General features: G+C 37.1%; 1 pseudogene; it reads left to right on the top strand.

Annotated features, from left to right (window-relative positions):
• The first annotated feature begins 15,728 nt into the window (after positions 1–15,728).
• On the top strand, positions 15,729–17,980 carry LOC145805609 (protein CHROMATIN REMODELING 35 pseudogene; annotated as a pseudogene).
• Positions 17,981–23,988: the final 6,008 nt, after the last annotated feature.

The raw sequence follows: 23,988 nt of genomic DNA, 5'->3' as shown, positions 1-23,988 counted from the left end.
GCACACAACGTATATGTACACACTTACATATTAAATATATCTCATAAAATTAATTACTTCATTTGTCTGAAATGAACAAAAAATTTGTTGTAAATGATGCTCATCTGGTGTGGATAAAAACTTCACACTGGATCCCATGTTTACCACTTGAGCTTTTCCCATTTAGATAAACAAAGACAAACTTTCAATTACAAACCAACTAACAATAACTGAACGACAATGTTTTGACCTTTTTACAAGGTTAAAAAACCAAAATCTTCAAGCTTTTCCAAAAATTTGACTTCATGGCTTAACCAAAATTCATTTGATAAACGGAAGTAGTACATGAAATTGAATTTGTAAGGCTACAATATTGTCCAGAGGGAAACTTCATGTTTTTCCCGCAAAAGTGAAAATATGGCATACGCTAATCATAAATTCCAAAATACCTTAAAAAGGGTGTGTCAGCCCTTGTTAAACAATAAAAAACCTAAATGCAGTCTTCTAGCCTAACATCAATTTTACCAAGTCGAATGGATTGACAATTCACCAATTCGGCTCACCGATTCAGCTATGATTCACAACTTTTTCTAATTCATAGAACCTGTTCAAATCAATTTCCTACAGAATCAATTCGAATCATATGTTTGGAATCATGAATCGTACGATCCCAAAAATAGACCCACCTAATCATAGGAACACAAATGAGGTCTGTCATTGTTTCCATAACACAGGTGGGGCAATGCTGTCAAATGTGCACAACGAATGGGTTGATTACCTCATGTTGCTCCAACATTTACTTCTTTCCCATATGTTGTCACGTCTCCCGTATTTCGGCATCACCCCAATCATTTAGCCGAGGGATGGAATGTGTAGTAGCCAACGTACTCTTACAGGAAGGGGCAAAATGATCCAAGTAAAATAGTTGCATTATAAGGGGGAAAAGATATTTAGTTTACATTTTCGAGCAAAATAATCTGTATTCGTTAACAATGTAAAGTGAGGAAATTGTGATGTGAAAAAATTGTTGATGGCATACAAGTTTGCAATTGACAATGGTACGGTGGCTATGTTTTACACCTTTTTTCTTGCGAACGAAAGACTTATTGATTCATACAACTTACAACACAATCATATCTATGTGTTTATGTGTGTCGATGGCAGAATCCCCATGCACCTTTCCGGTTAAAAAGATAAGCTCTTTCTGGTTAACAAAATGTGGCCCATACAAGTATATTTGTCATGATGTTAAATAACAGGCAACTTTGTATTTCGCAACGACTGCCATTTTATTGAACCATATAGACAATAATGGATGAAATATGTAATCGGCATGGTACAAACAAACAACGGTCGATTATGTTACCATTAGAAAGAAAACATATCTAGTTGCCTTACGCTGACCTTTCATCTTATACTTCCGAACACCTTTGACAAGGAATTGTAGTGTCAACTTTGCCCAATTACATGCATGCATACCGATCACGTCCTTCACGACATGAATGAACGACAGGCTCAAGGCGGTCATTGTGGTAGGACACAACATAGCCCCCAACACGTACAACGCAAACTTCTGCCGAAACTCGTCGTTCGCACCATCAGTCTCAGTCAGATAAACTCTCAGCTGGTTCAAAGTAATGACTCCTTTAACAGCTCCAACCTCTTCGTAGATATTGGGATATGCGTTTATTGAACCAGTGAACTGCATGTCATTGCCTTCTAGCCGTATACCCAATAAAACATGAACTTCCTCACAGGTGAACCTCAGGTGACGCCCATGAACAGTCAATGAACAAGTGCCGGGATCGAAGTTCTGTATCAACCATTGGCATAAGTTGTGATCTATACGGATACACTTTAATTCGAGGAGGCCACCGAACCCAATATCAATGACTCCCTGCTTTTGTGCTTTGTTACACCGGTTAAGGATATCAACAATTGACGTCAATGATATGCGGACTTGCATTTTACTCTACAATGTTATTAACGTGAATATTAATACAAAAATTTAACCAACATTGTGTCCATAGCAGGTCCTCCCCAAATGCAGTTATGAAAACATTAAGTACGTAAGTACCTTTGCAGATTTCTTTGCAACTTCTTCACCTAGTTCCTTGGCACTTGCCTTAGCCATGTCCTGAAACCTCTTCTTCTCATCACAGGGGAGTTCCTTCCACCTATCCCCAATATCCTTTCTGCTTTGTAAGTGTTACACCAAAGTGACGCATATACAGGACAAATAAGAACTATAAGTCCAAAATAATTTTCACCACAAGTTGTATCACTCACAATGTGTGCACATTTTGTGGTATTTACATATGATTGCACATAGAAATTACTATTCGTACATATTTGAAATAAAAACGAACATGGACTTTTACAAATAATCGGAGTTTATAAGAACATGCAATATGGCGTCTATGATTGCTGGAAATCATTCAATGCGACACAATAGAAGCACATGACCAGTGTGCGTATGGAATAGAAGTCCATACTTTGCTATCGCAGCAGTCACGTGTTTCCATCAGCGTACTATACTTAGTACATGTCTGTACACTAACCATTTTCGCTCCAGGGTTGTCTGCTTCTTGTCTTTCCTTGAATTGTTGCTGGCTGCAACCATTGTGAATTTCGACGTAAGTATATGTTAGATATGAATATATATATATATATATATATATTTATGTACACAAATCGCAACCATTGACATTTAGGGACCAATTTGTATCGTCATCAGGATAGTCACTAAAAGGTTGACCCGAAAAGTCAAAAATAAGGCTTTTACCGACAAAACTATGAAAAGGATAGTAATAAATTCAATTTTATGGACAAAATAAGTTGGTCCACAAATGGTTTCCTTTGTGACACAAACAAATTTGGTCCCAAATACAAAATAATGCATCAGTAATGTCCAATTTTCGTTACTAAAAATATAATAACCACACGTTTTTCGCAACAACAGTATTAGGTTGGTAAGAAATTATTTTGGCCCTTATTTTTGGTCTCTAAAATCTTAATTTCTTGTGAGTACAAAGGGAAATTTGCATAGGCGCAATCTGTGAGTACAAAATATATAATGCACAATTGTGCAAATTACTGTCACCCGTTTCTGACAAGAGGGATTCATACTGTCAGCCGCTTTCAAGGACACGGATTGAACCTGTAAAAAATAAATGGTCCAATTAGCCGCTTTCGACGAGGGGGCTTCGTAATGTCCATCGTTTTGATTCATGAATCTTCGCCACTTGGTTTCAATGTTTTCCTTTCCCTGTAACAAATATCGGCGTAAATAAAATTATATTGAAGGCCAAATTACATCGGTGGCATGTACGTTTTGTGCATTCTATCATCTTCGTCGGTTAACTTTAAAGGCAGCCAATTTTGCCTTGTCATTTAAAAAGGTGTGTCATTTTCGTGAAATTGGTAATGTCATTTTTCGTTGTGACAGAAAATTATTAACTGAAGTGGTTTAGTATAACTCAGTCAGTTATGGATTTCATAATTTCTCTCTGCAGAATACGCGACATGTGCCGTATGTGCACATATTCTGCTAAGAAACGGACAGAGTTTTAATCCATTACACGAAATTCAAGGTGAAATTTGAGGCTATCGCAAATGTATGAAACTCAAATCGCACAACCTCCCGATTACAGTACATATGGCCACAATATATCCTACACGACCACACCGTGGAATTTACTATGTACAGGAAACATATCCTTGCAAACGAAATCATACGAAATAGTGAATGACATAAACTCACATTTGTTTCGCATTGTCAGACATATCGCCCACATCCAATTACAATAATTCCTAAAAAGAATTTCATGCAATATTTATAAGGATGCAGAAAAAATGTTACTCACAAATTATAGAAAACGAAATTCACTTTTAACAACTTACAATGAACGGACCATTCATTCGTACCCACATTGTACGAGTTGTACTTTTCGTTTATTGTTCAAGTATGATATGCTGTCGTTAATTTATGCACCTATTGCATGCCACTGTTTTACGAAAATCAATTGGCCATATGTTGTACTCGTTTTATGGTAATCTCATGTAAATAGTAATGACCACTTCAATGCTTGCGCATATAATGGTCAAGCTTTATTTGAGCAAGTGAGGCATAAATTAAAGACTGAACTCATTACCAGAGGTACGTTGGCGTTACAATGTCTTCTCGTAGACCCAAGTTGTCAGCCTAATTGGGGGCCACAGGCAGTGGCGTTATAGTCTTTCGGTTGGCTACTTGGTAGCAGGTAATCATTCTTTTTGTCAGCAAACTTGATAATAATTGTGTTGATAATACTCCAACAATCTGCCCATAATCATTTCACTTTAGTATGATTTGTTGATAATAGTTGTGTAACATGTGTGATTGATAATTGAATTGACATTGAACTGCTATGTTTGTAAAACTGCCATGTTTGTTCAGTTTGAAACTGCTATGTGTGTAACATGTGTGTAATTAATCACAAATGCTATGTTTGAAACTGAAGAAAATGACTGACATTGAACTGCCATGTTTGTTCAAATGCTATTAACAGTTTAGTCTGTGTAACATTTGCTCAAATGCTATTAAACATGGCAGTTTGAACAAATAGATGTTTTCAGTAAAGACATACACTTTCTCCCTCAAATTCAAATAGAACTGCTATTAACCCCATCAAACACAAGCATAGCACAACACTACAAATTTCTCATGTATGCAGATTTAAAAAATGCCTTCTTCTTCTAACAATAGCAACATAAGATTACAACTGAGGCTGTGCAATTGTGAAAGAACCGGTGCCATATATATTGTAAGAACCAATGAGAATGGAAATCAAGGGCGTTTGTTCTTTGTTTTCCCATCAAAATATGTAAGTATGTATTGGAAATTTTAATCCTTTAGTAGTCACATTAATATTTGTCTTATTCAACTAACTTATTATCATGCATTGTAGAGTACCACTCCCACTCCCCATTGCAATTGCTTCAAGTTCATGGATGAAGATGATGAAGACGTTACGTCCAAAATCCGTTCCAACACTAGTGCTTGTGATGCTATAACAGTAGAAGACTTTAACGATGTAAGGACGAGGCTTGCTGACTTGGAAAATGACAATGGTTGAAGGCTTGAAAGGATAGAAAATAATGTCAAAGCAATGGTGTATTTCATTATATTTTCTATCATTTTGTACTTGATCATGTAACTTTTGTAGTTTATTATATTTTGGGAAATTGAATGGAAGTTTCTACCATTTTTGGTTGTATTGTACTTCATGATATAACTTATGTTTATGGAATGAATTTATTATGATGTAACTTATGTAACTTACTTAATAGCTTTGTGGAATAAATTTTATTATGGAATGTATATATGGAATGAATTTTATAAGTTATTATGATGTAACTTATAATTTTATTATGGAATGAATTTTGGGAAACATTGGTTTCATTGTTAGAGCTTTGTGGATGTTATTTGGTAGATCTGTGGATGAATTTTGTGGATGCTATGTGGATGAATTTTTGTGGATGCTATGTAGATGAATTTTGTGGATGCTTTATGGATGAATGAATTTTGTGGATGCTTTGTCACTTATCTATGGCCTGTTATCTGTTGCAGGTTCTGTTATCTGGGTGAATGAATTTTGGTTGTAATGAACAACTTTTGTTATCTGTTACAGGTTTGTTTGTAATGAACAGATTTGGCAGATCTGTTATCTGTCAACTAGTATCTGTTTGTCACTTATCTGTGGCCTCAACTAATATCTGTTAGCAAGTTTAAAGCAGATTTGGCAGATCTGTTTTTTTGTTGCTTTGGTTCTGTTAGCAAGTTGAAAATTACATCTGTATTTCATCAAATTGCATCAAAATTGCATCTGTATTGCATTTGTATTGCATCTGTATTGCATCAAAATTGTATCTGTTATCTATTGTAGATCTGTTTGGCAGATCTGTTGCAGATATGTGGCTGCCATTTGGTATCTAAACAAAATTGAACGCCTCCCAAGCATCTAAACAAAATTACATCAACTGGCAAATCTGTTTGCCATCAAAATTGCATCTGTATTGCATCAAATTGCATCAAAATTGCAGCAAATTGCATCTAAACAAAATTACATCCATATGTAAGCTATTTGAGAGATTTGCTGCAGATTTATGGCTGCTATTTGGCATCTAAACAAAAGTGAACATCACCGAAGATCATCACGGAATGGCCAACCCTTTCAAAGATGGTTCAGACGTGCTCCAAGGATATTCAAATGAAAAAAGATTTCCTAAACGAAGCCCACACCATATGTACTTCACTCAAACTCAGCCACCAAACATCTTCAACCATTCTTCAGCAATACTCAACACTTAAACTTGAGAAAACCAAACTCATGGCAGAACTTGCCTCTGTCAGGCAAAGAAAGTCTCATCTGCAACAGCAACAAGACCAACTTAATGAAGAAGCAAGGATGATGCTCTCCCAAATTAGACATGGTCCTTCATCAATTCAGACAACTAAAGCTGAGTTGGACCAAGCCCAAGCCATGCTGGCAGATGCCCAATCAGAATGGGGTCTTCTAGCTTCTAGTCATTCTCTTCCCCATATCCTAGACTAGTTTATATATCTATTTTTTTGTATTGCACAGAATGTGTGGTAGATTTGTTCACCATTGTGCAGACTTCTTCATTAATGAATATCAATATTATGTTTCTGAATAGTCTATTGTATATTTTTTTTGTTTGAGGGGGAGTTGATTAGTTCATAACAATGCACAAGGGGACAAAAATTGCTAATGCACAGGTTGACCCCACGGGGTATGCTTCCATACAACTGTTCTGTTTGAAAAAACAAAACATTTGTGCCCATATTGATATTAGAGTGTACGAGACCATTGATCGGTTGTGCATAATTTTTTTTTTTTTTTTTGTAATTACAGCTTGTGATTCCATTCAATGATTCTAACAATTAAACCTTATTGTCCATATTCAATGATTCACAAAACATAAAGTAATAAAAAAAAATTAGGTTAATAATAGCTTCTGATATCGGTCAATGACATTACAAAAAAAATTACCATGTTATCGTACCAACAAAAATCATAAGACAGATTTCAGTCGATGATGTTGACAAAAAAAATACCTTTAACAAAGCGTAAATGATGAAAACATTAACGCATGCACCATTGAAATGGTAAGCAGAGTTTGACAGTTTGTTAGTTTCTAAGTCGTATTTTTTCGCACCACGACGACATCTTACAACACTACGCTTACTATGTCATACACATCTCCAGGTCTCTTAATCCTCACTCAAATCAACAACCTCGGAGTCTGAGTAATCTGAAAGGTCAGGGTCTGACACCAGTGTAGGATCCTCCATTATAACCTTAATCGCAGATGCCGAGTTCGATCCATGTATCTTCGACTCTGCCTTTGCGTCCTCTATACGTGAGTGCCTAATGAGTCAACGAGCCATTTGATCAATCTCACTTTGCAAACGATGCCTAACTTGGGACTCGCTGACATAAGGGAATTACTGTTGCATTTCAACCGATCAGGCTTTAGTAACCTTGAGAAAAACACATCAACAGTGGTGTTCACACTACACTCATTTGGCAAATAGTGAAATTGGAATTCCAAAATACTTTCCCAGGCTAGCATGTTGCATTGGGGTGCAATTGTAATCCCGTAAAGGTTCAAAACTCCACAGTGGGAACCCTGTTTCAAAGAAACGCCAATCACCGAAGAAATCGATATACCCACCTACATAATCCAATTCTAGTGACTTCGGTCGGGAGCTGTCAGCCATTGCAAGTGATTGTCCACGACCGCGTTTATCGTGGTATGCATCCATAGGTGTGACGGTTCTTGATTGAGTCCAACTTTGTTTTCGCAAGTTCACGAAGAATATATGGACGCAGAAACAAACCCAAATGCAAAGGAAACAACACTGGTTGCAAACTTGAATAGTGGTTGGTTGTAAATGTTAAATTACCTTAAACCCGTAGTCATTAATACGTTGGTAGTAGGTGGAAACACGTACTGCTTTAGTTATGGTTTAAGCATGTGAACACAGTTATTGTTGCTTGGTGGAAACATCTACCCAAACGGAGTAAAAGCAAATGAATTAATTTGAATATTTCATTTAATAGGTTCAGTCTAGTTGAAAAGGTATATGTATCTGATAAGAGGAATTTTGCTAAGCTTTATGGATGAGTAGACATGTAATTGGATTGGGGTAGACCAAAAGTTGGGTTAGGGCACAAATACAAATGACGAATGTGAATGTATGATAAACTGTGGGTGTGGAAATCAACGATAGTGGGATAGTACTGATGGAAGGTACAATGCATGTGTGTTGGAAATGCCAAATAATGGACGATCAGGGGTACTGAATGGATGACTTGGTGTATGCAAGAAGGACCGAATTTGTGCAAGATGAATTCGGCCATTTGGAGAAATTAATACAATGTATGTTACAATGCATGAGGTCTTCTGAAAACATACAAGTCATGTATCATATCTTATAAATACTTACAGCGTAGTGTTGTGTAATATTATGAATATGTACATTTCTTTAAAAAAAAATAGTAAGTAAAATAAACCATGCACATATTCCTACAAAATGTCTGATTTGAACAAGATTGAAGCAATTATTGAAGCCCATGTTGCTCTTGTATTGCAGCAGTTGCAAGATATCTACGAAAGGTTGAATGAAGTGCACACACGGTTGTCAAGTTTGGAGCGGCAAGTCGGCGCTATAAAGCAGAATGTTGATTGGCTGACCGATGAGAAATTGGCGACGAATGAAGCGAACTCTGATAAGACAATGGATGAGGACGGTCAATTAGACAGTACGAACAACTCTTCAGAAGGCGTTACTGATGATGCAGCAAATATGTAGATCTATTTTTTTTTTTTTTAACCTTCCTTATAAGACATTGCATTTTTTGTTTTGGCTGGAGTCATATGTGCTAATGGGCTGATATATAAATTACCTATAAAGAGCATTGATTTTTCATTCATATGCAATCTTCAAATACTTGTGTAGTACTGTAAAACGAGTAACAATTTGACTGCTACATAAATAATTGAGTTCTGTTAGGGACCCAAATAAATTACCAAACAAATTACCAAATCGGTGACATAGGTGTTCGACTCACACAAGTCACACGTGTGTGGGCCCCACACCCATGTCAGATATTTCGTAAGTTATTTGGTAATGTACTGGGATCCATAACATTTTGATGTCAACTCACACTGACAACAATTTCCTTGGAATATGAAACACATCAATGGAAATAGGGAATTACAATTTCTGCCAACTTCAGACGTAGAACAGCACGAAGAAAGAAGACAGTATGCTTATGACTAGGGAGAAAGTGTAAAACAGTAACCAACTTTTATAAAGAGTTGTCGCAGTGTACGGGTGATCTGACATTTCATGTTACCAAAGCAACAACGAAAAGGATGTGGTAGTAGTACTTCATGTACACTAAAATGAAATCCACGAAACGAGGTTTAACAAATTACATCGAAGTTGTATCGTAACTAACGGCGTTAACGGATATCATAAATTAACTAAAATGTCCTTTTGACAAATAAGGGCTAATTAATTACACCCGATTCGAGTTGAGCGAAATTATAGATTCAGCATTGACGTTTACGTAATTTTGTGTAGCTTATTTTTTGTATAAAGAAGTAAACAATTTTCAAATGAACTTATGTTGTCCATCAAAGTCTATTTATTATTGCCATTTTGGACATTTTGTCACTGAAATCATTTTTTTTTTACTTCTGAGGGCGACCTTGTAGCCACGACCATCAGCACAACAGAAATTAGTCCATAAATGTGAGTTCAAACAATATTTCCAGTTTTAACGATCAAAGTAATTAGTCTCCAAGACTCTTATATGTTGTACTGTTAGTTGCTGAAAATGTCACAAAATTAACAAATAATTAAATAAGTTGAAAACACAAGAAATGGCTTCTAAAAAAATGCATCTAATCTGGTTGGTTTCATTTCTAAAAATTAATTTTTTCTTTTTTCTAATTAAATTATAAATTCATTTCGTTATCAAATAAAAAATACAACTAATTATTAATTTTATATAATTTTATCTTTCCAGTGCTCTACAAATGTTTTGTACAAATTATGTATATATTTTGTAATTATATTAGTTTTTATTTATTTTTAAAAATTTCAAATTGTTTTTTTATTATAGTTGCGACATCAAAGTTATGCTAAGAATTGGGCAGCAAGTACATTCCTCAAAATATGAGTAAAAAAAATAGCCGTAAATTATATTTGTTTCAATCGCATTCATCCGAACAAGAAACATGCGTAAACAAAATAGTAATAAGACAGCAGCCACATTGACATGTTTGATCCATGTTTACATTTGACTTTCACTTTGTAGTTAGTCCATCTTTACGTCGTCCAGCAAAAACAATACTGGGGAACCATAATTAACATCTATATTGAAATCAAAGAATAAAAAATTAGTGAAGTTCTGTTGCCACCCAAATTGCTGGCGTACTGGCAGCCCATTCCCATCACTGGCCTAGCTTGTGGCATTGCTGATATCAAGGCACTCCCGGTACTCTGCAATCTTTGCATTATTGACATCCATAACGATGTCAACCAACAACTTATGACGCATAATGGGATGGAACTTTGTACAGAAAGATCATAAGACAAATCAGTTAAATTTGTAGGACATACAAGGAAGGATTTGATTGATAAATGGAAATGAAGCGGTAGAATGTACCTTGTGTGGACCGGGGCTTAAATCAGGTCGCTGCATGAATTTGATGACGAACATCCCACAATCAAACGTGCTACAAAAATAATTTCCCATTAAATTTGTCATCAATGTCAGTAGGTGCGTTAAATTAGTCATTCAGGATACATATTAATGTGAGGGAGGGATTGTGGATTACTCGTCCAGTTGTTGTACTGGCCTCTCATCTAACAGGTGGAGGTGGAAGTTACGCACGTCTGTAACATAATCATTTCCAAAGTGTAGTTGCAGCAAGTCCTGCCTAGTTTGAACCTGTTCCATAAGGTTGAAGTTGGTTTATGGAAAGGATGTTCAAGTTTGTTGTAGTGTTGAGAAATGCACCAGAAGGACATACCAAAATTTGTGCCGCATTTAGCTTCTTTTTGTTCGGTCGGTTGGATGGGAACGAGTCAAATAGGTAGGCTACACGGTCCACCATATCAATTTTAACGCACAACCAATGCACTCCTCTGTAATTGAAAGGCATGTAAATCTACATGCAAACACAAGTGCAGACCTTATTTAGAGGGCATGTAAACATGTAATGGATTTCATATTTTCGTTTTAATATAACGAGATGAACATTGATATTACCCTCTCATATGCATCAATCGCACTACTGTATCTGTCATGTCCGAAAAATGATGTGATGATATTTTCATAGTGCAAAGGTTGCGTATTTTTATTTAGAATCAAAGTCTACATGTGTAATGCATAAAGGTCATTGACGGATACATTTATCAAAATATGTCATACACAAAACATAACCTAGCTTTAAACACTTACTTACCGACAGATATACGGGAAAGAACCAATCAGTATGCCTCTCGTCATTGTGTAAATCCCTCTGTCGATTAGTCACTTGCACCACCACCAAGTTGATTGGCTGGAATATTGTATGTAAGACACAAGGCAAGTTGATTAGAAAGGTTTCTGAGTTCTTCAAATGAAAAATGCAGATTCATATGTGCGCAGCCAACACGTACAGTGTCAGATAGCCACGACCCTGGTTTTAGTGTGCGCATGTCACGCCGGGTACCAACATCACATGTCCGTCCATGAAGATTCATGGAAACAACAATGTCCCTACAAGCAATAACGATCCTTAGAACGATAGTTATTTCACAGTAGACTATCATTTAAAATTTGCAAGTACTAAATGAAACAATACATTTCATTTTTGCTATCGTCAAATACATAGTCGAGAAGTTTTTGTTCCTCCACCGATAGCAACCCTTCGCTATCCAACATCCTCAACGAGTCCTACAAAAATAAACAGCCAACTAACACAACACATTTCATAAAAAAAATTGAAGCTTACACAACAAGGTTGTTAGTCATAAAAAAGAACGTGAAATGATGTATAACCTCTGAACCTCAGAGTTTTCCCAACTTGTGATGTTTGGTGCAAAGTTTGTTAGAAATGTGTAAAAACATATGCCAGCAATCATAACTGCAAACATGCAATTGTTTGACAACTAGTACAATACAACATAGATGATTGTAAAATTAGTGATTCACATTATTGATGTGGGCATGAATTTGTTATTCAGAACTTGTGGGGCATTAAAGGCAGTATTTGTACCTTGTTCACCTTATTCACACCATCAACATCCACAGGTGAACTGATGTTGTCAACTCCACTATTTGTTTTACTATCGATGCACAATTGCATCTCCCCGACCTCAGTGGCTTGAACTCCACTTCCGTGCATTTTTCCTTTTCCTTTTCCTTTTCCTCTTCCTCTAACGATTCCAGTTGCTCCCAATGGTTGGCCAAGCTTAGAAGGAGAAGTATGCACATCTCACGCCACGTTCTTGACGTCCACTGACTGAAGGTCAAGAGTGTATTTATCTTCAGTTTCGTATGTTTCCCCCAACTGAAGGCCTCCCTTCTTGTAGTTGTCCCCACCTTCTTCGATGTTCAGCTTGTGTCCATCATGGAAATGACTTTTGTCCCTTGCCAAGGTTCCTTTCACATTCTGTTGTTGGTGATCCACCCCTTGTACATCTGAAATATTACACTCCATTGGGTTAACTTCGTCAGATGGTTTGACCATGCTATCGTCATGCGCCTCCACTCCAACAGCAGGGTCCACACCCTATTTGTCCACGTCTGTCGGTTGTGGTCTAGAGAATATACCTTTGATGAGGTGGTGTAGTATTTGCTTCAATTCACCTAAATTGGTTTGTTCAGTGAACGGTTCGCTACAGCCCAAACTGAAACGTTGAAGCAATTGCTTTAGCATTTCCTTCAATTAAGTAACATTAGAGGAGAGGTTAATGATACACATATCATTGCCTTCCACCTAATCCTACAAGAACGTACGTCAACTTAGTCTTATAAATCATCTTCAAATGATGTGGCTCAACTGTGTCAAAATTGCGTAATGATTGGATAGATTACCTTGTCATTGTCAACAACTTACTTGCCTTGAAAATGTCACAACATCTCCATTAAATCTGTTTGGTTCTAGAGAACTTGCTTCATCATTTCCTTCAGTTCGCGAATGTCAGACTCTACGTTGCTTATACAGACTTCATCGTACTGTCCTTTTTGTTGGTTATCGACATGGTGTGCATCCATGTCAGCATCATCGGCGTCGCTTTCGTCGTTACTGTAATCAAACTCCACCTAATCTTAGAAACGCATAAATGAAGTTTGACATTGTATGTTGAAGACAAGTGGGTCAATGCTGTGAAATGTGCACAGTGGTTGGAGTGCTTACCGCAATTGTTGGGAAATTTTGCTTCCTTATGATACGTCACAACGTCTCCCGTATTTAGGTATCACCCCAATCATGAAGCCGATGCGTGGACCGCGTTGTAGCCCACATACTTGTGGAGCTCAGACAAACACAATCAAGGTACAATAGCTATGGACATTAAGGGGCACACCATAATTAATTTTTTCTTCCCACAAAAATCAACTATATTCAGTAACAATGACATTCATTCTTGTCAATTTTGCAGCTGAACATACATAGAATACCGATTTTGTTTACAATGTTGTTGACTTTATTGGCACATATCATGCAATGTTTTTTGGGAAAAAAAAATGTACAGCAAACCATGGACTTTATTGATGAAACCAAGAAGAAAAAGTTATGTACATGTTTGTATATATGAATGGCTGCAACCCGAAAGACCTTTCCCAAAATCAATACATTTGGTTTGGTAATGGTCCTATCCAGGCTTCTTCTGTATATTCTTCTTCAACTCTGCCTACAAATGTGTATAATATTTCCTGTGTCAGTTCTGTGTCTGATTGATTTTTCCAAACCAATGAAGATCAATCAATTATGTTCCCTTCTTCGCAATGTAGGCAAATTGGTTCCTCCATTGAGGTCCATGATACTTTTTGTCCTGTACTCTTTGTTCTTAAATTCATGATGGTGGTTATAGAAAATATCTTTCTGCGAGTACCATACTTGGTCAAGAAGAGTGTTATCTGCCGTACTCACATAGCAAGTAACATTGTATGTCCCAATCAAGCCCAATTTGTTGAACCATGATAGAACAATGCATGAAACATATGAACGGGGGAGTGGAAAAAAATAATCGAGTTATTGGCATACCATTAGCAGGAAAATACATCCAGCTGCAGCGCGATGACCTTTACTCTTATACTTGCGACCACCGTTGTGAAGGAATTGCAGTGTCAAGTTTGCCCAATTACAAGCTCGCATACCATTCACGTACTTCACGGCATGAATGAACGATGGCTTCAAGGCGGTCATTGTGGTAGGACACAACATGGCCCCCAAGACGTAAAGCGCAAATTTCCTCCGAAACTCATCCTCCCCATCATCAGTCTCGATTATATAAAGTCTCAAATTGTTCAAAGGAATGACTTCGTTAACAACTTCAACCTCTTCGTAGATATTGAGATATGCTTCTAATGACCCAGCCAACTGCACGTCATCGCCTTCACACCGTATTCTCAATAAAACATTAACTGCCTTACAGGTGAGCCTGAGTTGACGACCATGAACATTCAATGAACTACTATCAAGATCGAAGTTCTGTACTAACCATGCGCACAAGTCGTTATCTATACGTGTACACTTCATCCCCAGGAGGCCACCAAACCCAATGCCAATGACTGCCTGTTTTTGTGCTTTGTTGAACCGGTTAACTAGCTCAACAATTGACTTCAATGATACGTGTAGTTGCCTTTTACGCTGCACATTTTTTACCCTTAAATTAATACAAAAATACAACTAACGATGTCAGCAAAGCAGGACCTAGCCAAATGCATTTACGAAAATATGAAGTATGTAATTACCTTTTCAGACTTCGGTGCACATCGTACTACTTTGGCATGTTCCTCGGCGCTCGCCTTAGCCATTTCCGCAAACCTCTTTTTCTCATCAGAGGGGAGTGCCTTCCACCTTTCCCCAAGCTCCTTTCTACTCTTTAAGCACGAAAGCGATAGACGTACAAGACAAGTAACAACTATGAGTCCAAAATAACTGTAACTACAACTTTATGCCAAACGCAATCCACGTGCATTGTTGGTAATTAAATAAGATTGCAAATACAAATAACAGTTGTAGAAAAAACTCAGCGACAAAACGTAGCTGGACTTTTACAACGAATTGAAATTTACAAAAACAACAGGAAGGTGACATTATTACATGCTACAATCCAACAAACGTGAAACAATCACAAGCCCAGTACGACCATTCAATACAACGCGTGAATAGCAACCCAGCCATGTGTTTGCATCATAGTGTATTATAGAGAATACAGATTTCCACACTCACTATTTTTCGTCGAGTGTTGTCTGGCCCTTGCATTTCCTTCAATTGTTACTGGCTACATACAAGCATCGTGAAGCTTATCATCACTAAATCTTAAATATGAATACATATATATATATATATATATATATGCAAGTATTTATGTCAAGATGGCCCCGAAATCTGCATAACACACCTTCCGTACATCCGGGACTGAATCGACACCAATTTAAACATTTTCAGACATGTGGAACGAAACCAATTTCAAACATCACAAACTGAAGTTCGACGAGGTGCGTACTTTTACTACAAAAAATGTAATTCCAGATTGTCAAAATGAACAACTAGTACCTATAACAAATAAATGGTGCAACTGACCGCTTTCGAAAAGAGCCAGTGATAGTGTCAAACATTTGGATATGTTGTTCGCTAATTGTCTTTAATCTTTTCCTTTCCCTTTATGAAAGATCATACAAATTAGATTGAAGGGAAAATTACAGGGGTGGTGTACACATTTTGTCCGTTGTCTAATTTGAATCCATGCACTTTAAACTTCCTCAATTCTGACACTTCATTTTAAATTTCATGGACAATTTTGGTCAAATTGCTAATCTCGTTTGTGATTTTCATAACAAATATTGTAATGTCAATTGATTGAGATTATCTAAGTTGAGTGAAGTTATAAGTTGACTACAGTTGCCATGTATATGCATATTTTCTGATAGAAAACAGTGAAGAGTTGTAATCAAATGGACATAATTGAAACAAAAGTTCACAATTGATGATGCAAAGCGAGGCTATTCAAAATTTGTGCAAAACAAATGACACAAAGACAAAAGTACATGGGCTACTGTAACAATTGATCCCAAAAAAAATTTAGTGTATTCCTTGGTGATGGATTTTATTTGTTTACAAACATATGTACGAAACCAACTGGTAGCAAGTTTTGAAGGAGAAAACTAACATTGTTGGTGCAAGATGACCAATATCCATCAGATGCAATGATGATAATTCCTGCAAAGTATTCAAATCAATATTTACAAGAACATAAAGAAACGACTTCAACATGTGGCTGTTAACCTGAAAATTTTATGTAAACACAGACAACAAACCGCATAACTTCCCAACACATATACAGATTTTGAAACGGTCAAAAGAAAGGACACACATCAAAATTTTGCATTTAGTTCACACAGCTTACAATTGAAATAATTATTTGTGCAAGCAATAAATGCATAATTTCCCAAATATTGAAGAGGAAGAACTACATTTTGTTTTTGATTTAGGGCTGAAGGACTACACGCACGTAGTCTTATGAAGGCCCGACTACAAAGGACAAGGAAACAACTGAACTATTTCATGACGGGGTTAAACTATCTGGACAGGATTCTGCTGTCACTGAAATTGGTGCTCATCCCAGGCACAAAAACCAGATGAAACCCCATCAAGTTAAGGGCTTCAATTTCCTACTGAACAACTTGGTTGCAAAGAATCGAGGTGGATGCATCCTGGCCCACGCTCCAGGCTCTCGAAAAACTTTGATGACAATTACTTTTATGCGAAGTTTTCTAGCCAAGTATCCCATGCTAGACCACTGGTGGTGCTGCCAAGAGGCATTCTGGCTACATGAAAGAAAGAGTTCATCACATGGCAAGTTGAGGACATTCCGCTATATGACGTCTACTATGTAAAAGCGGATAATCGGCACAGCACCTTCGGGTGCTCAGACAGTTGGCAGACCAGAGAAGAATACTTTTCCGGGCGTACAAGCAAGTTTCTTCAATTGTATGTGACAATGAAACAAACAAGACTGCTGCTGCCTGCCAACAAATATTACTAACGTACCCATCCATTCTCATTCTGGAGGAAGGTCATACTCCCACAAATGAAAGTACGCATTTCATGAACTCGATCAATAAAGTCCAGACAGCCCACAACTCCTGAATGACAGCTACCTTTCTCTTGAAATGTAACTTCTATTTAACAGAAAGATGATAATTTCAAGACAAAGGTAACCGTCATTCAAGAGTTGCGTGCAATAACAGGCAAGGTTCTCCATTTCTACGAATGAGATTTTCTTCATGAATTGCCTGGGCTTGTTGACTTTTCTACATTTCTTCACCTCATCCCTACGACTGTGCGTGAAGTTGAAGAACTGAAGAACTTAGTTAACAAGTTCAACATCACTTGGGATGGGAGCACACTCTATGTGCACGCACAGTTGAGATCTCTCCTAAAGAGTTCACCTACAGACACGTCAACCACAGAAAGAGAGGGCATTGACGATGCCCAGATAGACCACATCTTAGACAAGTTGGATATTAGAGAAGGACTGAAGGCAAACTTTTTCCTTAATCTGTTAGGCTTGTGCGAATCAGGTGGGGAGAAGGTATTGGTTTTCAACCATTGTCTCCAGCCGCTTAAGTTGTTGGGAAGGCTAGCCATGAAAGTGAAGGGTTCGACTCTGGGAAAAGAATTGGGTGTGGGGAACGAATAGCCCTCTACAAAATTTGAAAATCGTCATCCTCATTTCAACTCTTTCAATTGGCTTTCCTATGTTTTAAGTTCAATACCGTCAACTATGCATGAACTTTAGCACTGAAACAAACAGTTGTTCCTGTGTCACACGAACTCGGGTACGGGTGTCAGGTGCGGGTACATATGTATAGGTCCGACTCATTAAATCTTACATTTAAGGGTACGCGGACTCGAAAAAAAATATCATAGTTTTATATTTTTAATGTAATATGTGACATAAAATGGTACTATATGTAACTTACAGTGTCAAAATGATAGTTATAGTAATTTGAAAATAATATGTACATATAATAATTGTGTTATATACAATTATATAAGAAGTATCCGTTGAAAAGTATCTGACACATATCCCATACCGTTGTCCGACTCTCGGGTGTCCGACACAGGTATTTTATCTGTTTTGAAGAGTCTGTGTAACACAGGTTGTTTCTAAACATAAGTTCCGGCAATATAACATCACCGAGTACTACAAAATTGAAAGCAGAATTCAACCGAGTATGCTAGCCGTTGCTGAATCAAGATTACTCATTGTTTGTTTCTCGAGTTTCTTCTTTTTGCTTTTTTGGGTACTCTAAAAAAAAAATTGTTTTTCCCGTGCCAACATTACACAAAAAAAAAATTAAGTCTTTTTTGGTTATATATAACCTAACAAGTTGGCCATGTAAATGCAAAACAACTTTTATGCTTGTTGCTAACTACTATGAAACCTATGTTCAACTTGCAACACTGATAGTAGAGGGAAGACTTCCTATTCGAAACGGAGAAAATACAAAATTCGAGTACAGAACAGTTCCTATTGGGTCAATTTGCGGTAGCAGAGGGAAGAGTTCCTATTCGAATAGCATAAAATACCAAAATGGAGTACAGAACAGTTCCTATTGGATCGATTTCGGGTTGGGTGTGAAGGTAAATGCGAATAAAAGAAGACAAACAAGGAGATAGAGAAAGAGAGAGCGCAAAATAAAGGACATACCAACCGGAGTAGACAAAGCGACGGTGGTGCTCGATTAACCTTTGCGGTTGTGCTCCAGCGACAAAAATCAACTTCAAAAAAGAATTTATGCATCCACTGTCATTGCTAGCCTTCCCAAGAACTTAAATGATTCATGTTCGCTAAACTCAAATAAATAAGCTTGTTCTTTCAATATAATTTTTGCCCTCAAATATTTTTCTCTATAAAACCCTACAGCTATGGGGAAATAGAACAACGGAGAGACAGGGAGAGAGATAGACAAACAGAGAGAGAGGGCCCGAGATGGAAGAGAGACGGATGGGCCGAGGGAACTTACACCTTTTCTGAACACTTCGCCTTTTTTGAAAATTTTATACTTTTTCTAACAACTTACACCTTTTCTGACTTTACTTACACCTTCTTATGAAAAGTTACATCATTTATAAATTAATTTTGTTCATAAAAGTTACACCTTTTCTTGGAACTTGCACTTTTTGTAAAAGCAAAACTTACACATTTTATGAAGTCACTTAAAGCTTTTGTGGAAAAACATACGCCTTTCGTGAAAACAAGACTTATATGTTTTGTGAAGTGACTTACACCTTTTGTGAAAAAACATACACCTTTTCAGAAAATTTACACCTTTCGTGAAAGAAATTGTTTCATACAATTTAAACATTTTGTTTAAACATTCACCTTTTTCTGAAAACTTACACGTTGTAGTGAAATTACTTACACCATTCCTCAAAAGTTATACCTTTTGTAAAATATTTTTTTTCCAAAAAATTTACTCCTTTTGTTCGAACTTACACATTTTCTCAAAACGCAACTTACACCTTTTGTCAATTTACTTAGATCTTTTGTGGAAAACTTACACCATTTCTCAAAAATTACACCTTTTGTAAAATAATTTCTTTCCAAAAATATACATCTTTTGTTCAAACTTACACATTTTCTTAAAGATTACACCTTTTGCTGAAAATAGTTACACATTCTCTAAAAAGTCATTTATTTTGTGAAATAAACTTTGCATAAAATTTACACATTTTGTTGAAACTTACACATTTTGTGAATCGAAGACCTAGACTATTTTTGAAATCATTTACTGTCATGACCCGAACCCGCCCCTATGGGTTAAGGACATAACCGGCCAGTGATCATGAGATTACCTACAGCCTCAAACCAAATGAAACATTTTACCAACAGAGTTAAGGGGCCAAAACGGAAGCAACTTAAAACTTTGTCCATCGAGCTGTGCTTACATGGTATAGTAAAATCATTCCACAACATTTTATAATAACTCACACATATTCACAAAGTTAGTCTTCATCTAGGAACTTCTAGTTATACAGTCAACCAGACAAAACTTATATACAAAAGTAATTCATCGTTTTCGCCAATCATAGCAAGAATATACAAAAGGACAAAAGGGCGAAAACAAGTCTCGCGTGTGAGACATGACGGCTGACTCCTCAAAACTCTGACTGCCTCTCACATACTTCATTGAGTCTGGGTTTGGATGTTCCTTAGCTCACCTACAGACACATGAATAAGAGTGAGCGAAAGCCCAGTGAATAATATCAAATAAAGAAGGTGCATGAACGGAGTTTGAAACAAATACATCAAACGGCCTTGCGCCCAATTCATATTTCTACTTAGCGTATCAAGTGGCTACAGATTCAGACGTATCAGACGGCCTCGGGCCCAATCCATTCATTTCCGACGGCCTTTGGCCTATTCATTCATGTCCGACGGCCTTTGGCCCAATCATTCATAGCCAATGGCCTTTGGCCCATTTATTCATATCCAACGACCTTTGGCCCATTTATTCGTATCAAACGGCCTTTGGCCCATTTATTCGTATCCATCGGCCTTTGGCCCATTCTTTCATATCCAACGACCTTTCGTCCAATCATTCATCTCAAACGGCCTTTGGCCCAATCATTCATATCAAACGGCCTTTGGCCCAATCATTCATGTCAAACGGCCATCGACCTAATCATTCATTCAGTTTAGCAAACTTATGAAACTCAAATAGGAGTAAGCAATAGAACAAATGGCATACTTCAAAATATCTTTACTAAGATATTACTCACAATGATCTGTCGGATGGTTTGCCCTTATGCTTGACCCTACACATTTCATAAACATAATGGGTCACAAGCGATTCAATCCGTTCTTAACTTATATATTCCTCTTAGGCCTCTTTCTTGTCTTCTTAATCCATTTACAATGTTCAATGCATGCCTACGAGTTCTTAGAAGTGAAAGAGAACGGAAAACGAAACACAAAACATCTCTAAAAAATTTCTGAAACAGGGCTCCCCGCTCGAGCGGACCCCTTTGGTCTGCAAAAGTACTGGTTGCCTCATTTTTACGCTCAGGCGTGACTTCGGACGCTCAAGCTGAGAGTTCGAAACATGAGAATAACGCTCGAGCGTGACTCTCCCTACTCGAGCGGACATCAATGTCTACAAAAGTTCTGGGAGCTAACATTTCACCCTCAAGCGGCGCTTTCCCCGCTCGAGCGGACATGCCAAATTTTGGAATTTCCAGAACTGTTCTTAAAGCTCAAACTCGACATTCAAAGGCCCAAAACTCATGTTCTTGGTTCAAAAATGTGGAAACACATTATATATCATGAGTATACAAGCAATGTGAGGGCAATTGCTCAAAATCATGATCCAATTCTTAATTCATCTCAACAAAACACATAGCTTCAAAATTAAACTTCAATATACATATAACCAAACTCCATAAACTCCTTGAATTATACATGCATGTGTACTATAGACTCCAATACCTTTCCAAATGGCACAAGTGATGTTTATACTCATGAAACTCAACAAAACCATGCTTGCATGTATGATTCAACACTCAATTTCTCATATTCAACTTGTTACATGCTTGATGATGCAATTTCGTGGTAATTCTACGCACGCATGTGCACATAAACTTCAATTTCATCATAATCAACACCATTTATGTTCTTGATTACCATTTAACCTTGAATCACAAAATCACAAACTCAAACTCATAAATTTACTCACCTAGAAGTTCAAGTCTTCTAAATTCTAGTTAATCCTTGAGTTAAACTCCAAAATCTTCGAGCTTCTTGAGCAATTCTCTAACTTGAGCTCCCTCTTTCTCTCTAACCGGCACACTCTCTCTCTCTCTCTCTAGACTGTAATCTCAGCAAAAATGAGCTCAAAACCATAATATGAAGCTATATAGGCCCTCATATAGGATGGCCTAATCAAATTTTGATTAAGGCTAATCAATAGTGCTTGATTAATCGTTCTGAATCTAATTATTTTGATCTGAATAAATTTTCAATTAAAATTCACCATAGGCTCTAAAAATTACGTTAATCACAATGGCAAGATTAATTTCAGTTTCTGTGGCCGATAAGGCCTTCAATTTAAATTCTAAAGCAGAAAATCAGACAGATTTTCCTACGACAAAGAGATAGAAATTCAAAACCACATATAACCATAAAAATGACACTCAAAATCATATTAAACACATAACCACAATCGTAAATAAGATCAATTAGCATAATACGGAACAGGGTTATCACAGTCTTGCCCCTTTTAGAAAGTTTGGTCCTCCAAACTTATTTTACCTTCATTGGGAAACAAATGCAAATAGCGTAGTCGCATTTCATCTTCTTTTTCCCATGTTGCGTCCGTCCCATAGTGTTCTTTCTATTCCACTTTCACAATCGGGATGGACTTACTTCTTAATTGTTTCACTTGGTGGTCTATGATTTGTTCTGGCCATTCTACATACTCCATATTTTCATCGAGAGCTATCTGGTGATAATCAATCACATGAAATGGATCTCGAAAATAACCCCTCAACGTTGATACATGAAATACATTGTGCACTTGTTCGAATCCCGGTGGCAAAGCGACTCTGTAAGCAACTGGACCAAGTTTTTCCAAAATCTGAAACGGCCCAATGTAACGAGGTGACAATTTACCCTTCATTTCAAACCTTACTTGGCCCTTCATCGGAGTCACATGGATAAACACATGGTCACCAACCTCATAGTTGAGAGGTCTTCTTCGAACATCTGCATAATTATTTTGTCAGTCCTGAGCTGTTTTAAGCCTCTGTTGGATGATTTTAATCTTCTCAGAAGTGTCTTGCACAATTTCAGGCTCAAGCAAAGCTCTATCTCTAACTTTTATCCAACAAATTGGTGATCTACACCTTTTACCATACAAGGCTTCATATGGTGCCATACCGATGCTAGAGTGGAAGCTGTTATTGTAGGCAAACTCTGCTAATGACAAATAATCTTCCCAATTCTCTTGAAAATCTAAAGCACACATTCTATGCATGTCTTCTAAAGTCTGTATGGTCCGTTCTGATTGCCCATCTGTTTGTGGATGGAATGCAGTACTGAATCTCAATTTTGTTCCCATAGCTCTTTGCAAGCTTTTCCATAACCTAGACACAAATTTCGGATCGCTATCCGACACAATAGACACCGAAACTCCATGTAAACGAACAATCTCATCAATATATATAGTAGCCAATCTATAAGCATCAAATGTAGTTCTAACAGGCAGAAAATGTGCAGACTTAGTCAGACTATCTACTACAACCCAAATAGAATCCATACCTCGAGGAGTTCGAGGTAGACCAACGACAAAGTCCATAGTCACATGCTCTCACTTCCATTCAGGAATAGGGAGAGGCTAAAGTAGACCGCTTGGTTTCTGATGTTCAGCTTTGACTTGCTGACATTGAAGGCACTTGGACACATACTCTGCAATCTCTTTTTTTATTTTGGGCCAACAGTCACTTGGTTTCAATTCTCGATAAATTTTATTATTACCCGGATGCATAGCAAATACTGACTCATGAGCTTCATCAAGAATCCTCCTCTTTAACTCGAGAATGTTCGGAATACACAATCTATCTTGGAATTTCAGCACCTCATTTACCACACTATATCCTAGTCTCGGATTCATTTCAAATTCATCAACTATCTTTTTAAGGAAT

This window comes from Camellia sinensis, chromosome 13 (assembly GCF_055761805.1).
Source record: "Camellia sinensis isolate YWXY chromosome 13, ASM5576180v1, whole genome shotgun sequence".
Lineage (NCBI taxonomy): Eukaryota > Viridiplantae > Streptophyta > Magnoliopsida > Ericales > Theaceae > Camellia > Camellia sinensis.
This window is presented reverse-complemented; position numbering and strand designations above follow the sequence as displayed.